General features: G+C 40.3%; 1 pseudogene; it reads left to right on the forward strand.

Annotated features, from left to right (window-relative positions):
- The window catches only part of LOC111973571 (disks large-associated protein 1-like), a 230971-nt pseudogene that overhangs the window by 133126 nt on the left and 85326 nt on the right, over nt 1–12519 (forward strand).

Genomic DNA, 12519 nt, shown 5'->3' on the forward strand with positions numbered 1-12519 from the left:
GACATTTAGTTACCGCCCTGTTCTCACGGTCTCCGCCCCACAGGTACCCCAGGACGAATGGAGTAGGGGGTTCTTGCCCGTGGGGAAAGACGAGGAGATCCCATGCCGGCGTATGCGCAGTGGCAGCTACATCAAGGCCATGGCGGAGGAAGACAGCGGCGACTCAGACTGCAGCCCCAAGCCCTCGCCCAAGGTGCAGGCGCGCCGGGCAAGCTATCTGAAGGCCACACAGCCATCGCTCACCGAGATGACCACCCTCAAGTGAGTAGATATGTACACTGAAAGACGTTTCTGTAAATTTTACAATAAAACACTGTAGAATGTACAGTAAAATACCTTAAATGTGTTTTACAGAATTAATTATGGTGCATTGTGGGGAAATGTTGTGGACGTGGAAAGAGCCTCTGGCTCATTAACATCTTTTAAGGTGTGCCTTGTAAAAGGCTCTGTTTGTCGCACCCCTGAGTGAGAATGCTGCACCTCCACAGAATACACTAAACTCAATTTTGTGAATTCTACAAACCTTGTCCTGAAAATCTATAGTAATTTACTGGCCATTTGATTTCAGTAAATTACTTTAATTCAGCATACAGTGTCATAATACATTTTTGGCAGACTAAACTAACATTATTGGGTGTATATTTGGGCACTGGAATCATTAACATATTTTTAGGTGTTTCTTATAAGGGGCTAGATTTGTTGCACCTGTTAGTGAGAATGCTGTACAACTTTCACTGATATGTGATAGTGGCTCCCTGATAATTACATTTACAGTGCCTTCGGAGAGTATTCAGACCCCTTGACCTTTTCCACATTTTGTTACGTTACAGCCTTATTTGAAAATGAACAACTAAAAAAATCCTCAGCAATCGACAAACAATACCCTAAATTTTTGCACATTTATACAAAATTTAAAATAGAAATACCTTTTTTACATAAGTATTCAGACCCTTTGCTATGAAACTCGAAATGTAGCTGAGGTGCATCCTGTTTCCATTGATCATCCTTGAGATGTTTCTACAACTTGATTGGAGTCCACATATGGTAAATTCAATTGATTGGACATGATTTGGAAAGACACACTTGTCTACATAAGATCCCACAGTTGACAGTGCATGTCAGAGCAAAAACCAAGCCATGAGGTCAAAGGCACAGAGATGGGGAAGGGTACCAAAAAATTGTCTGCAGCATTGAAGGTCCTCAAGAACACAGTGGCCCCCTTCATTCTTAAATGGAAGAAGTTTGGAACCACCAAGACTTTTTCTAGAGCTGGCCGCCCACCCAAACTGAGCAATCGGGGGAAAAGGGCCTTGGTCAGCGAGGTGACCAAGAACCCAATGGTCAGTCTGATAGAGCTCTAGAATTCCTCTGTGGCCAGACGGAAGCCACTCCTCAGTAAAAGGCACATGACAGCTTGCAATTTGCCAAAAGGCACTAAAAATTCTCAGACCATGAGAAACAAGATTCTCTGGTCTGATGAAACCAAGATTGAACTCTTTGACCTGCATGCCAAGCGTCCCTTCTAGAGGAAACCTAGCACCATCCCTACGGTGAAGCATGGTGGTGGCAGGATCATGCTGTGGGGATGTTTTTCAGGGGCAGGGACTGGGAGACTAGTCAGGATCGAGGGAAAGATGAAGGGGGCAAAGTACAGAAAGATCCTTGATGAAAACCTGCTCCAAAGCACTCAGGACCTCAGACTGGGGCGAAGGTTCACYTTCCAACAGGACAACGACCCTAAGCACACAGCCAAGACAATGCAGGAGTGGCTTCGGGACAAGTTTCTGAATGTCCTTGAGTGGCCGAGTCAGAGCCCGGACTTGAACCCGATTGAACATCTCTGGAGAGACCTGAAAATAGCTGAACAGCAATACAACCTGACAGAGCTTGAGAGGATCTGCAGAGAACAATGCGAGAAACTCCCCAATACAGGTGTGCCAAGTTTGTAGCGTCATACCTAAGAACACCCGAGGCTGTAATCACTGCCAAAAGTGCTTCAACAAAATACTGAGTAAAGGGTCTGAATACTTCTCTAAATGTGATATTTCAGTGTTACATTTTTTATAAATTAGCAAAAAAATCTAGATTGATGTGCGGACAAACAGAAATGTAATACATTTTTGAATAAGGCTGTAACCTAACAAAATTTGGAAAAAGTCAAAGGGTCTGAATACTTTCTGAAGGCACTCTCACATAGGTGACAGATCATTGTGGCAGCAAGTCTCAAACCGTTAATGGTTGAGTGGCTAGCCATATCCCTTTTATTTGATTTATTTCACCTTTATTTAACCAGGTAGGCCAATTGAGAACAAGTTTTCATTTACAACTGCGACCTGGCCAAGATAACGCAAAGCAGTGTGACTAAAACAACAACACATGGGATAAACAAACGTACAGTCAATAACACAATAGAAAAATCTGTATACTGTACAGTGTGTGCAAATGAAGTAAGGAGGTAAGGAAATAAATAGGCCAATAGTGGCGGATTAATTACAATTTAGAAATTTACACTGGAGTGATATATGTGCAGATGAGGATGTGCAAGTGGAAATACTGGTGTGCAAAAGAGCAGAAAAACAAAAACAAATATGGGGATGAGTTGGGTAGTTGGTTGGATGGGCTATTTACAGATGGGCTGTGTACAGCTGCAGCGATCGTTAAGGTGCTCTGACAGCTGACGCTTAAAGTTAGTGAGAGAGATATAAGTCTTCAACTTCAGTGATTTTTGCAATTTGTTCCAGTCATTGGCAGCAGAGAACTGGAAGGAAAGGCRGCCAAAGCAGGTGTTGGCTCGGGGATGACCAGTGAATTAAACCTGCTGGAGCGCGTGCTACGGGTGGGTGTTGCTATGGTGACCAGTGAGCAGAGATAAGGAGGAGCTTTGCCTAGCAAATAATTATAGATGACCTGGAGCCAGTGGATTTGGCAACGAATATGTAGTGATGACCAGCCAACGAGAGCATACAGGTCGCAGTGGTGGGTAGTATATGGGGCTTTGGTGACAAAACGGATGGCACTGTGATAGACTGCATCCAATTTTCTGAGTAGAGTGTTGGAGGCTATTTCGTAAATGACATCGCCGAAGTCAAGGATCGGTAGGATAGTCAGTTTTATGAGGGTATGTTTGGCAGTATGAGTGAAGGAGGCTTTGTTGCGAAATAAGAAAAGCTATACTCACTGTTAGTTTAGAAGCCTTTGTTAAGACCTAAAATGCAACTGATATAAAACACCACATTTCAGTTGGTATGCTATTATACATAATTACATATTCATTATTAGCAATTGATGAGTATTTCAATACAATTTAACAATTGCATTGCTGTTTTGGTGTATTTAATGCAGCATACTGTAAATTATGGTGTATTGTAGTGATGGTGAAACTAAGCTTCCTGAAGCATTGAGGCTTTCCAGACAATTTGATCAAATAAATGGTTTAATTACTCAAGGCATTGATCAACACATTGCACACTAGTGGCACCTGCTGGTCAAAGGAATTTAGAGCAGACACATTATTATAGATGACGTCCCACACGCGTGTAGCGCGTGTACAGAGTAGCCTTTTTGTGTTCTATCAAAACCAATATTAAATCAATCAGGTGGTTGTTTGACGAAACAAAACTTCAGACATCTATGTCCATTTGATCTTTTTTGTTGTGTAATTATGGCCAGTTTGGAAGCTTTTATTTAAGCCTGTAGAAGTGCAAGTCATATAAAACACCAAGTATTCATTGATATGCTGTAATATACAGTACAAATGCCTAGCAGCCAACCTGCTTGCTCCAATCCCGTGTAATTACAGTAAAATATTGTTAAAATAACTTTCTTACAGTTTATTAGTCACTTTTACAATATTGTACTGTGTTTTATAGTTTTGACTTTATAGCAATTTACAGGAGGCTTTCATCAAGTTAATATGAATTTCTCAGTAATGCATTGGCACTATCCAGAGATGGTCAGACATATCATAAGATATCTTGCTGTAATTACAATAATTTTTGAAGACCAGTTTGTCCTTAACTACAACAACATTTTCAGTAATGGTTAGCGAAACTTTTTACTTGCTATGACAGTGATTTGTGTTTTTTTATAAACCTTGGTTTATAAACTGTAAGTTGACAACTACAAGGGGGCCCACTAGATGACCAATGTAAATGTGAAAATGAAAACTTGCAAAGAACACTGGGTAATATGTTACTGGGTAATTACAATAATATGCTGTAATTGTAATTTATACTGTAAATTTGATTACAGTAAAATATTTGCTACTATGGAATTAATTAAAGTAATTTACTGGCCAAATGCTGCCAGTAAGTTACTGTAAATATGACAGCAAACGTTTTATAGTGGACTAGGGAAATAACGTTGTGTGTGTGTGTACGCGTGTGTACGCGTGCACATTTGTTGCGTATGCGTATGCGTGTTTACAGTCCATGCAAATGCATTCATGGCTGTGTATCTGTAAGTTAACATTATTTGCAATGACACAGCATGTTTTTGTTTTGTTTCGTGTGTGTGTGTGTGCGTGCGTGCGCGCTTGCGTGTGTGTGGTAGGGCACTAAATATGGTAGGGCACTAAATATGGAATAGGGTGTCATTTGGGCCACAACCAGTATATGGAATATGTTTGTCAGTATCCATGACCCTCACTGACCTGAGCACTGATTCCATGGTTCATGTTTACGCTCAGTATGCATATTCATTTGTATGGTTGGATTCTCCTTCTTCATGGAAAGCAACATGATTGATTTTACAGATTCAGACCCTCCTATGTCTGATAGTCTGTCAGGCAGGGACCGATTGGGACCAGAAATCAGCCATTTTTTTCCATCAAGACCCCCACACTGACCCATTTTTTTCTGTGAAGCCCCCCATTATTTGCCAAATAATGATAATTATGTGCAAACCCCCCCCTATTTAGACAGGCCCACTGGGCTAAAGATGGACCAACCCATGTCCAGTTTGTTTCTGCTGTCAGCTGATGTGTTTTACAAGTAAATTAATTAACAAGAGATGTGTTAACTTCCAAGGTTTAAAAGTTGACTTTCATAATTTTCACAAAGTTGTCCTGTGTGGAGTCTGTTGAGACTTCCATTCCTGGCGCAACAGCAAATTCTTTTCAGTGATGGAAAAAGTACCCAACTATCATAACTGCGTAAAGAAACCTTAATAGAAAATGACAAAATAAAAGTAAAAGTCACGCAGTAAAATTCTACTTGAGTATTAGTATTTGGTTTAAAATATACTTAGTATAAAAAGTAAATGTAATTGCTAAAATTACTTAAGTATCAAAGTAAAAGTATAAATCATTTAAAATTCCTTATATTAAACCTCTACGGGATCGGTGTCCTTAAACCAGGACAGTTGTTGCTCAATATGCGATAATGTGACTAGAATGACGTTGTAAACAACAGCCAATTCCGGGAAATAGACATGTCTTATATGGGCACAAAGCTTAAATTCTTGTTAATCTAACTGCAACTTCAATTTACAGTAGCTATTAAAGCAAAGTAAAGTAAAGTAATTCTTCACTGGATCAGTCTGAAACTTTGCATACACATCTAAATTACACCTAGAATCATATATCAATGTATGGCCTTTCTCTTGCATTTCAAAGATGATGATAAAAATAGAAAACGCATGTTTTTTTTATTTTTTATTATCTTTTACCAGATCTAATGTGTTATGTTCTCCTACGTTCATTTCACATTTCTACAAACTTCAAAGTGTTTCCTTTCAAATGGTATCAAGAATACGCACATCCTTGCTTCAGGTGCTGAGCTACAGGCAGTTAGATTTGGGTATGTCATTTTATGCGAAAATTGATGGCAGATGGCAAACCAGATGGCACCATTTTCTTGTTTTTTAAATTTACGGAAAGCCAGGTGCACACTCCAACAATCAGACATAATTTACAAACGAAGCATGTGAGTTTAGTGATTCTGGCAGATTAGAGGCAGTACGGATGAACAGGGATGTTCGGTTGTTAAGTGCGTGAATTTGACTATTTTCCTGTCCTGTTACTTTTAGGTGTCACAGAAAAATGTATGGAGTAAAAAGTACATTATTTTCGTAACGAATGTAGTGAAGTAAAATAAGTCAAAAATATAAATAGTAAAGTAAATTACAGATACCCAAAAAAACTACTTTAGTAGTACTTTCAAGTATTTTTACTTAAGTACTTTACACCACTGTTTCACTGTATGTGTTGATGAAAAATTCAACAGTATAGAGAAACATCTGAAAGGATTCATGTAGCTGCTGCCTTTACAAGATAAATACTGAAAAGTTGCTCCCACAAATACAGGACCACCCATCCTATTAAGTACATTTAACATTTACATTTAAGTCATTTAGCAGACGCTCTTATCCAGAGCGACTTACAAATTGGTGCATTCACCTTATGATATCCAGTGGAACAACCACTTTACAATAGTGCATCGTAACTCATTTAGGGGGAGGGGGGGTAGGAGGATTACTTTATCCTATCCTAGGTATTCCTTAAAGAGGTGGGTTTCAGGTGTCTCCGGAAGGTGGTGATTGACTCCGCTGACCTGCGCGCGTGAGGGAGTTTGTTCCACCATTGGGGTGCCAGAGCAGCGAACAGTTTTGACTGGGCTGAGCGGAACTGTACTTCCTCAGAGGTAGGGAGGCGAACAGGCCAGAGGTGGATGAACGCAGGGCCCTTTTTGGGTGTAGGGCCTGATCAGAGCCTGAAGGTACGGAGGTGCCGTTCCCCTCACAGCTCCGTAGGCAAGCACCATGGTCTTGTAGCGGATGCGAGCTTCAACTGGAAGCCAGTGGAGAGAGCGGAGGAGCGGGGTGACGTGAGAGAACTTGGAAGGTTGAACACCAGACGGGCGCGGCGTTCTGGATGAGTTGTAGGGGTTTAATGGCACAGGCAGGGAGCCCAGCCAACAGCGAGTTGCAGTAATCCAGACGGGAATGACAAGTGCCTGGATTAGGACCGCTTCCTGTGTGAGGCAGGCGTGTACTCTGCGAATGTTGTAGAGCATGAACCTACATGAAGCATGAAGTAGACAAGAGATTGTCAATGAAAGCATATTACTGCATATCACAACGATGTCATCTTGATTATGTACTCTTTTTCATGCATTTCATGTCTCGTATCTTTCCCAACACCTCCTACATCTGTTGAGGGCACATATTCTGACATCACAAGATCCCCTAGTTTGTAGTCTCGGCACAGAAGCAACACGTCTGTCAGTGTGGCTGGTGGCACTAATTCGTAGGACTGGCTCATATTGAATGGAACAGTACAAACAATCAAACACATGCTTTCCATGTCTTTGGTACCAGTCCATTTCAATCATTACTATGGGAGGTAATGGTGTCTGTCCATTATCTCCCATTTAACAGTCTGATGAGCTCATTATTACTACTACGGCCGTATACGTGCTCGCGTGTGTGTTTCCTCGCTACGAAACACCACACTGACACACACTTATAGCCTATAGAAGAAAAACAGTGTTTGTTATCTCTCCCACTGAAGTCAGTGAGTAAGGAAGTCTGTAATAAACAAGTTTCTATGAGGTGAATATCAATTAATCTCTCTCTGGATGCTCAGTCATCATTACGGAGAGAGCTGAGCACTGTGCGATGCCAATTATGTAACGGTGGTGCAGCACAGGGGCAGGTTAGTGACTTTAATAGCCCATATGCACGTAACACACACAACACACACACACACACACACACACACACACACACACACACACACACACACACACACACACACACACACACACACACACACACACACAACACACACCAAATGACTTTAAAGCTAGAATCCTTAATTGAAACAATAACAAAACGACACCCCGCCTCTGTTTTGGTGAAAAGCTGGGGGATGGGCCTGTAGAAATGCTGGAGAAATGTAACCACTTAAATTCGTAGACAGAGCTATGGATGCAAAGACTGACTATCCATTATATACAAAATATAGATTTAATCATGTTTTGAGGATATACAGTATATGTTTACATTTACTTTGTTTACAAACATTGGAGTAAAACAATCTTATMTGTTGGGTTCTGATGAGGTATGACAGTTAAACTAAGCTCACAAGGCATTTATATATAAGTCCAAAAAATGGATGTAGGAACTATGGATTCTAGCGTTAGTAGTCTTGGGGACTTCCATCAACTCCTGATAGGACATCACAATACAAACAGAAAGGTAGCTAGCTATTGCTGTTCGGTGGAGAAAAGAGGGACATAGGGATTAGCTGTAAAGAGGGACACCGGGATTGGCTGTTGTCTCAGTAACACTCCATCCTATTGGGTGATCGTAAAAGCTCCTTTCAGAATATCTCAAATAATGTTTGCGTTGCAAGCAGACAACATTGCAGACATTGCATTGCGTCACTCAATGGTTGTGTGCCACGTCATCAGATTGATATATCACAGAATGTAGTTAGCTGATATTTGAAACATCTTTCCAGGCGCTCTGATATCCACACAGCTCAAACAAATCATTTGTGATACCTTTGCTATGGTAAAAGTTGTTAATGAATGCCTGGCCATAGTGTCCTGAGCAAGTCGGTAACTTCTTAACCAGAAATGAGGTTATAGCGGTAAAACAAATTGTTAAAATAATTTGCAACCTTTGCCTGGTCATAACATAAAACATCAATATGCAGGCCAATACTACATGATTTTACCTTATGGGGAGTTTTTGAGCCAATGTCCTTTAATATTTTCCACAGTTTACAAGGCTGATGTAAATTGTCATGAACAGCGTCTATGTAATGTTAGGATTTGGCCTTATCCATTCCATGTCTTGCCTGGTTTCTACAGTTAATATAACCATCATAATCTTTTTGGAGATTTGTCCTTTTGAATTTGGCCAGGCAGCGATCCCTTTTCCTTATGAGGTCTAAGATCTCGGAAGTGCTCCATTTCCCTAACCGCTGTTTGATTCGAAATTGTTTCTTCGGAGCCAGAGAGTTGAGAGCAGACAGAAACATATCTTTAAAAAGATAAAAAGCTTGATCAACATCACAGTTTAGAGACCAATCCAAACTTAAAGTACTTCTACAAAACGTTCCTTTGAGTATTTTTTCATAGAACAGACCTTCATGTATTTATTACCTGCCTCTAGTAGTATTTTGGATTTCTTACAGGTACAATAGGTTACCATATCATCTCTAAAACCAATATTTAAGACTCCTGACTGAAAGACGTTCTCTTGGTCTGATACAATAATCAAATCCAAAGTTGATTTACTGTCAATGCAGACCCGGGTTGGGTCAACAATCAGTTGTTTCAGTCCAAATAACACATTAAAGTTCTACAGGGCATTTACTAGTGTACTTTTCTTGGGCGATAACTGCACATTTTGTATTCAAATCGCCAAGCAGAATATATTCCTTATCAGCAAATACATTGTGATCACAGCAATCGATTCAAGTAAATGGTATAAATGATTCTGCTTCGGAGGCCAATAGCACACACCAACAAGTATAGAACGACATTTAGGAATCAGTATGTCTACCCATGCAACCTCAAGACCATCCATTTTCAGATATGAACGAGGGTTAAAATGCACATCATTCCTAGTAAAAACACACACACCGCCAGTGTTTCGGTTTCGCTCAGCTCTATGAATGCTATAATCCGGTAGCTCAACCTCATTGTCCTCAATTGACCCATCGAGCCATGTCTCACTCCCAGCAACTACTGCAGCCCAGGTGTTAGAAGCGTGGACTTTTAATTCCTCTAATTTCGGCAGCGGTGCGTTCATATGGATAAAGTGAAGTCCTCTCTGATTGAATCAGTCAAACATGTCATTTTCTGTGCCCCACTGCTGATACATCGACTATCTCATCTAGATTGCACTCATCGTCCCTGCTTGTGTCCAGCATCCCAATGTTTGGCACAGCTTTTAAACAGCATACATTGCAAACAAGCAAACATGTTACTTTGAGACTTTACAGCATCATATGGTTTGGATATCTCCACACTTTATGTGAAAAAGTAAATCCTTCTCTCTGTGATTCGTTTATGTTGTTATTATAACGCATTCATTTAGTCTGTTTCTGTCAAAATAGAATGATGAAGAAATGTGAAATCTAGGCCAGGAACAAATTAGTTTGACTCAAATAATACAGTGGGAGTTTTTTGGTCAAAATGGATGTCATTATTTTTCACCAAACACCTGTTTTCTCTCTTTGGCTATAAAATAATAATTCACAATTTAGACTGTGGTTTTATTTATGGGTTTGAATAAATGGTGACACTGACATTGTGTTCTGTTTGGAAGTAAACATATCAACTGAATAACGAGCATGTGTCCCAAATGGCACCATATTCCCTTTTTAGTGCACTCCTTTTTTACCAGGATCCGTAGGGCTCTGATCAAAAGTAGTGAACTAGATTATGGTTGCATTCCAGGCTGACTACAATTGCAGACATATACCAGATATCGACAGAGTTTCCAATCTACTATGCTTAATTAATGAGCACAAACAAAGCAACTGGGCTGGATAACCTTCCTGCAAGATTCATAAAGGATAGTGCTTGTGTCAATGCTAAAATGATAACGCATATTGTAAACCTTTTTTATTAGTAGTGGTACATTTCCCAATGATCTCAAAACAGCCAAGAAGTAAAACAAATGTAGGAAACTAGGCCTGTGTCAATCCTCAGCACCTTATCCAAAGTTGTTGACTCCAAGCGGGATGTCATGTGCCTTTTACTGAGGAGTGGCTTCCGTCTGGCCATTCTACCATAAAGGCCTGATTGGTGGAGTGCTGCAGAGATGGTTGTCCTTCTGGAATGTTCTCCCATCTCCACAGAGGCACTCTGGAGCTCTGTCAGAGGGACCATTGGGTTCTTGGTCACCTCCCTGATCAAGGCCCTTCTCCCCCGATTGCTCAGTTTGGCCAGGTGGCCAGCTCTACGAAGTCTTAGTGGTTTCAAACTTCTTCCATTTAAGAATAATGGAGGCCACTGTGTACTTGGGGCTCTTCAATGCTGCATATTTTTTTCTATGGAATAGCCCCCACTTGGAGATCAAGCAAAGTAAAGGGAAAATAGCTTTAAAAAGCAGGCAACGGTTTTCATTTGGACAAGGTTGTCTAAATAAGAGAAACCACTCCATTCCCTCTTGTGTTCCCTACTGCTGGTCAGGTGTTTTTATTAGAGTGATAGGTATGATGTGCAATGAATAGATTGTTTTTTTACCTCTACAGGATCAGTGTCCTGAAATTGGGACAGTAGCTGCTCAATATGTGATATGTCACTAGAATGGAGTTGTAAACAACAACCAACTTTCCAGGACATAGACATGTCTTATATCGTCAGAAAGCTTAAATGATTGTTAATCTAGCTGCAGTTTCCAATTTACAGTAGCTATTACAGTGAAAAAATACCATGCTATTGTTTGAGGATAGTGCACAACAACAAAACACTTTAATCAAGGCAACTGGTTTAATACATTCACCTCTGACGGTAAATCATGTAATCTTACTCTGATTTGTCATCCTGTGGGTCCCAGAGATAAAATGTAGCATAGTTTTGTTTGATAAAATAAAGTGATAAAAAGAGTGATTCGTTCTCTTCAACAAACTTTTCTCAAAACTGAAAAAGTAAAACATTGCTACTAAGAGTACAAAAGCTAAATCTAAGTCCAAGTATACAAATTTGAATGTATTATTGCAGAAAACTGAGTGAGCGCAGTTTTGATTCTAACGCAGAATAAATGTTTTTGGAAGGAAAAAATCCACTTTTAGATCAGTAAGTAAAATATGTTATTGCTTCACATCTTAATGCAGTAGCTTAATTAAATGGTTGCATATTCATTTGAGATATTTTTCTTTGATTTCTTTATATACGTGTATATGTGATCAACCGGCTCAAATCGGTCTCATGTAGAAACATTATATAAGACTCAGAGCTACAAAATGGTATATCAGACACTACAGTTGAGGAACAATGGGAAAGTAATTCTGCTTTGAAAGTTAATAAACTTGTAAACTCATTTTTGAGAAAAATGGCCTGTTTTGGTACTACTACTGGAGAGCCCTTCTTTGTCTACACCCATTCAGCATCGTTGTCACCCTCTAAAGCTTTAGCCCCACCCATCTCTTTAAGGGTTGAGCCCAGCGTTCTGTACTAACAGCAGCCAAGCACCCAAGCTAACTTGCTAGCTACTTCCAGACACAAATGAGAGAACAGCTCACTGAACATTACTGGCCCTAGCAGAACTGGTTAGGCTGTTATGTTATCCAGAGCGTTGTTGACTGCAACAGTGCTGTCAGATTGTACGTTCGTAAATTCAGAGCGTTCGCTCTGGTCGATGAGTAGGGTTGATCCGAACGTTCTGACCTCACAACGGCAGTCAAGCACCCAAGTTAACTGGCTAACATTGGCTAGCTTGCTAGCTACTTCCAGACACAAATGAGAGAACAGCTCACTCTGACCATTTACTCGCCCTAGCAGAGCTGGTTAGGCTGTCTTCATGTTATCCAGAGCATTGGTGACTGTAACTGTGCTT

This window comes from Salvelinus sp. IW2-2015, linkage group LG14 (genome assembly GCF_002910315.2).
Source record: "Salvelinus sp. IW2-2015 linkage group LG14, ASM291031v2, whole genome shotgun sequence".
Classification (NCBI taxonomy): Eukaryota; Metazoa; Chordata; class Actinopteri; order Salmoniformes; family Salmonidae; genus Salvelinus; species Salvelinus sp. IW2-2015.